Here is a 5,608-nt window from a genome sequence, read left to right on the forward strand (position 1 = left end):
GTGGTCTCCAGGTCTCTTCATGCCTACAAGGCCTGTCTCTAGTCTCCATTACAACTACATGGCAGGGGCTCCCTCCTTCCTCCTACACTAGCTGAATGGGTAAAGAGGAGGGGAGGGTGCTGGGAGCTGGTGGCCATGAGCACCAAGATGACACTTTCCTTTCTTAAGGCTTCCCCTTTCTTTGCTTCCAACATTTTTTTTTTTTTTTGCCTCCAGTACCTTCCAGTCTGGCTTGCTCCACTGCTAGGACAGGCCCTGCCAGAGCAGGGCACCAGCCAAGCCTCTGGGAGGCTTCTGCTTCTACTGATAAGTGTCCTGTCTTTTTCCTTCCCTCCGGCAGGGTGGAGATGCCCTCCCTTCTGAGCTAGGGAATTAAAGCAGGGAGCCGGGCTTTGGCAACCGGCCTTCTCCCTGGCACTAGGCCTGCACTGTCTCCATGGGTTTCTCGCTCAGACTCACTGTTGCCTGATTAAAAATGACTCCTTCTTGCAAGACAAAATAGGGTCTTGTCTGGAGTCCACCCCAAAGTGAGATAGAGACTTAGCGTTCCAGAGCATCAGAACTCAGTCCATAGGAAAGAAGGGCCATGGTGGGGTGGAGGAGTAGGTTATCCTTCCAGTGAAGGGAAGGGTTGCATGGAAGAAAATATGCCCAGGCTGTCTTATATTCAATCTAGCCTTAGCTGTTTGAAGAACCACAGACTGGATGTTCTCAAACTATGGGAACACAAACCAGGCATGGCGGCACATGCCAACAATGTCCCAGTTTTCCTTTTTTTGGGAGGGGGGGATCATGAGTTATATTAGCTTGTTCAGCCTGTCATAACAAAATATCAGAGATGATATGGACTAAGCAATGGGTACTTATTTTCCTAAGTTTGGGAGGCAGAGAAACCTGAGCTCAAGGTGGGAAAGCCTCTCCTTGTTTTCAGGGTTGTCTTCTCCTTGTGTCTTCACATGGGAAAACGAGGACAACCTGGAGCCTCCAAGACAGTCCCAGTACTGGCCCTGTCAGTTTAAAGTCTTGCCTTCATGGTTTTCTTTCATCTCTGTCACCTCCTCAGAGGTCCTGCTTCCAAGTATGGGCAATCTGAGGGCTGAGCTTCAAAATCAGAAAATTTCAGGGAAACAATTCAGTCCTTGGTGCTAGTCATACTGGGTTGGGGCACACACAGATATGTTCTGATATAATTGGGGTGTTGTGATATTAACAGAAAAAATTGGTGGAGAACAAAGTCAGTTCATAATACCCAGTTTCCACAGACTTACTGAACCCTCATAGAAAAAAAGACTGTTTTCTTCCCTTGGCCTTGCCTGGTTTTTTGGGAACATGGTACGTTGAGAGTCTCCTCTGGAACCCCCTGCACTGAGCATTGGTACCCAAAGCCCTGAAGGCTCTGCTCACTGTTTCCAGATCACTCTCATCTGCCATTGCTCATGTGGCCAGCTTTCAGAGTCATGCCTTCACTGCTCAGCCACTCAGCTCTCAGTCAACAGAGGACAAAGATGCCGAGCAGTGTGGTTGTCATTTCAGGAATCCTTTGAGATGTTAGTCCAGAGCCAGCCTGATCAAGAGAGGAACACATTATAGGAAGATCTGGGCCTGGAGTCTGTTCAGGGATCAGGGAAGAGATGGAGACAGGAGCAAGAGAAGGCAGGGGTGAAAATTAATCTAACTCTCCGTCATTCTGAACGCGTCATCGCTGTCATGGAGGACACCTCCCTTCACATTTTTCTCTCCTAATAGGATTATTCCCCAAACATCTCAAGCAAGAGAAAAGCTGTTTCTTTTTAAATCTTTATTTAGAATTCACAAAGACTGGAACTTTCTTTTCTGTGCTGAGTAGCCCTTACATGTTCCTTGTGCCCCATTATTTCCTTGTAGAAACACTCTGAGTGTCTCCCATCATCCTGAAGCCCACACACTGCACTGCGACTCTGAGCCATGGAACCGGGGAAGGGAGTTCAGGGTCTGAGGGTGCCTTTTCTTCCATCCTTTCAGCTGGTCTGTGGTCTACCACCCTGTCTCCTGCTGCTGTCTTGAGACTCCTGTAGGCTTCCTCCCATCCTCCAAGCTCCCTGAGTAGCCTCATGTGTCATTCAGCATCATTGTGTATGAGTTTAGGAACCAGAAGAGCTCACTTGACATGGCAGCTCTGTGGTAAACGTAGTGGGGGCAAAAGGAGAAGTGTATGGACCAAGTGCATGTCACGTGACTTCTGCTCTGGCTGCACTTGCCCCTGCTGACACTTAGGTGGAAAGGCCACATGAGGCCTTTACCATTCTCAGGAAGAACTTGAGAACTGGAAGGATCTTTGTAGAACACAGAGCTCATCTCCCTATTGGATGTTGTAATGCTTCTCAGAGATCTGCTTTCATAGTCCCGGGGTAGGAGAACCTTCTCCCAGTCTGTTAGGCTTTACAGATTAGCATGCTGGGATATCTCTGAGTAGGGCGTGGGTCTTCTTGGATTAGTCAGGGCTCTCCAGAGAAGCATAATCAACAGAATATAAAGCATATTTTACATATTATATCCAGATACATATATATAGCTTGTATAATAGCATAAGGATCTAGCTGGAATGAGTCTCAAGGCCTACCACTCCTACATTGGAGACCCCAGAGAGCTGAGGGTGTGAGTTCCAGCCCGAAGGCTCGAGAGCCAGGAAGTTGGTGGTGTGGTTTTTTTCAGCTATAAAAAAAAGGTGATGAAGTGTCAGGCAGAGAGGCTCTTTCTTTCTTGGGAAACAGGCTTCTACTGAGTTTGCTTTGCTCGAATTTTCCCTGTCTGGATGGGGCCTCTCTCACACTGGGGAGGTGATCTGCAGCTACCAATTCAAACACCGTTATCCTGAAACATGCTGGTACCTCTTAGAATAATGTTTGACCACATAGGTGGCTCTCCATGGCCCCCGCAAGTGCATAATTAAAATGACCACTACACTTCCTGTCTGCCATTCCCCATTAGTCTGGCTTTCCTTATTTGATTTTACAGGGATGGCCTTAGTTCTCTGTGAACCTAGAGTGCTCAGTCCAGCCATTTGCTTCTCAGAAAGGACCATAATACCCAGCTGGGAGATACCATGCCCACTGGTTGCCTTCTTCCATAGCATAGCTGACAGGTCCTCTTGCCTCAGCTGACCATTCAAGATGTCTGCCTGCCTACCTCTCCATGCCGTGCGTGTGTGTGGCCTGGATGGATATATCTGAATTACAATGTCCAGAAATCTTAAGAGTCAGTACCTGGCCCTCAGGACAGCAGTGTTCTCTGTCCCACTGTTTTGTTAAACCAAGAGAAGCAGCCAGGACCAATAGGAACCTGAAAGTGGCCTGTGGGAAAGCTCATTGCTGTCTGTTTCTGTCTTCAGAGATGAAGGTGAACTGGGTTCCTACTTAGATGCCTAAGACTGTGTGTATCCTGCCCTTTCGGCCATGCAAACACCAGCACAGATAGTCTCTGCTTCTATATAACAACAAAGTTGCTGGCATGTAAGGAGAGCCTCCATCACAAATTGGTCAAATACTTCTCTACTATAGGAGTGGGGGCTTGAATCCAGCTTGGGCATACGCCAGGCTATGCTGACTTTGATGGGTCAGAGTGGAGAGGTTATGGTTAAAGTGCGAGTCATTTTAACCTTAACAACCTTAACCTTCTCCTTAGGTATGCCAGGAGCTCAGCTGGTGGCCATCCTAGGAAGTCACCATAGGATGGACACTGTGACATCTTCAGGAAACAGCATAGGAGGCGGCTGGAGGAGATGACTCCTAAATCTCACTTGCCACTGCTGGCATCTTAGGGGTGACAGTCTTCCGGCAGACAGTTGGATGCCTAGCCTGGGTGTCTCTAGAGCTCCTTTATATTTGCTCCCTGGAAGTATGAGAGGCCCAGGGTCTCCCAGTGTCTCCTAGTGCTGGGCGTTGCTGGGGGAGGAGGTGTAGGCCCAGCTTTTGCAAAGGGCACAGCAGAAGAGAGGCCGTTTCCTGTTTGTCTGGGCCCCTGCCAGCGTGTTCTGCAGGGACTAAGAAGAGGAGAGCAAACAAGGGGATTTCAGATGGTCTTTGCCGGCCTTCTACTTTGTTTTCCCTTGGAGGGAGAGGCAGCCACGATTCTAAATCTTAGCCTGGAGGAGCTGGGCAAGAGATATTGGAGGGGAGGATGGCTTATGTGAGATGAGGAGCCGGAAGCCCCGCTAAGCTGATCTGGGGAGCGGTTGATCTGAGCCCTGCTCAGACAAGCTTCAGCTTCTCTGAAGAGAATGCAGGCTGACCTTTCTAGAAGCCGTTGTGTCTATTACAATGGCTGGTTTCAAAGGAACTGTCATCAGTTTGGAGTGTCGGAAGAGGATCACCTGATACTCACCGACTACCTACAGAGACGGGAACCTCACTACCCTCTCAGGGTTTGTCATTTTACCTCCATGCCAGCCCCCCTAATGGTCTGCCTCCAGGTGAATAAAGGTAATGTCCACCCAATGTTCCAGAGACTCCTGTGACACCCAGACCATGCCATCTGTCATCTGATCCCAACTTGGGCGTTAACGCTCAGGGCACCTTCACACGTGCTGGGGATGTGGCTGGCTGCTCCGTGTTAGTCATTTCATGTCCTCAGCCGGACAGTAGGCTGCTGTCAGCAGGGACCACTCATCTCCATCTTTTATATCCCATGTACTCACTCCTAACAGGCCAAGCATATGCTGAGCCTTAATCACCACATCATGGAAATAGGGAAGGAAGAAAGGAAATGGGGAGAAAAGAAGATCTGACCAGGGACAGAACAACCAGTGGGTGCTGGGAGGATGGGTACCTCGGTGGGTAAAGTGTGTCTTGTGCAAGCATGAGGATCTGGGTTCGAATCCTTAGCATCCATATGCAAGCTGAGCATGGAAAGGGTAGCTCTAACCCAGTGCTAGAGCAATCAATACAAGCAGGCATGTCTGGGGCTCACTGGCCAGCCTGCCTAACTAAAACAGAGTTCCAGGTTCAAAGAGAGGCCCTGCCTCAAAAACAGGATGGACAGTGGTTGTGGAAGACACTAACATGAACCTCTGGCTTCCACATTTACTCATGAACACACGCACACACACACACACACACACACACACACACACACACACAACTGATCAGTTGTTCTTAACAGAGGTTAACAGCACGTTAGCATGGAAAGTGGTCCAGACCCTGCTCTCTGTACCTATATGTGCCTGCTTTGGAATTCTTTAAGCAACCCAGGAGAGTTATTCATCTGAGCTTAGAGATGTTGGGCAGGACTCGGATTTATAGCTATGGAGATTCCAACAAGGGCCATGTTGCCGCTAGTAGTTGACTAATTTCCACTGAGAAGTTTCTTTCGATGTGGCTCAGAGGGCAGTGTCTGCAATGGGCAGCTGAAGGATGAGGAAGCAGAGGTTTAGAAAGGTTAAATGACTCCAAGGCTACAATTGAAATTCATATCCTCAATACTCTGTAAGCTAAGATACTTTTTATGCTAAAAACAAGACAAAAACAAAACATCAAATGTGTGTGTGTATGTGTGTGTGTGTGTGAGTGTGTGTGTGTGTGAGAGTGTGCGTGTGTGCTGTTAAAGGCAAGTTGGGGCAGCAGCCATGGGGTAA

This window comes from Mastomys coucha, unplaced genomic scaffold, assembly GCF_008632895.1.
Source record: "Mastomys coucha isolate ucsf_1 unplaced genomic scaffold, UCSF_Mcou_1 pScaffold23, whole genome shotgun sequence".
Taxonomy (NCBI): domain Eukaryota; kingdom Metazoa; phylum Chordata; class Mammalia; order Rodentia; family Muridae; genus Mastomys; species Mastomys coucha.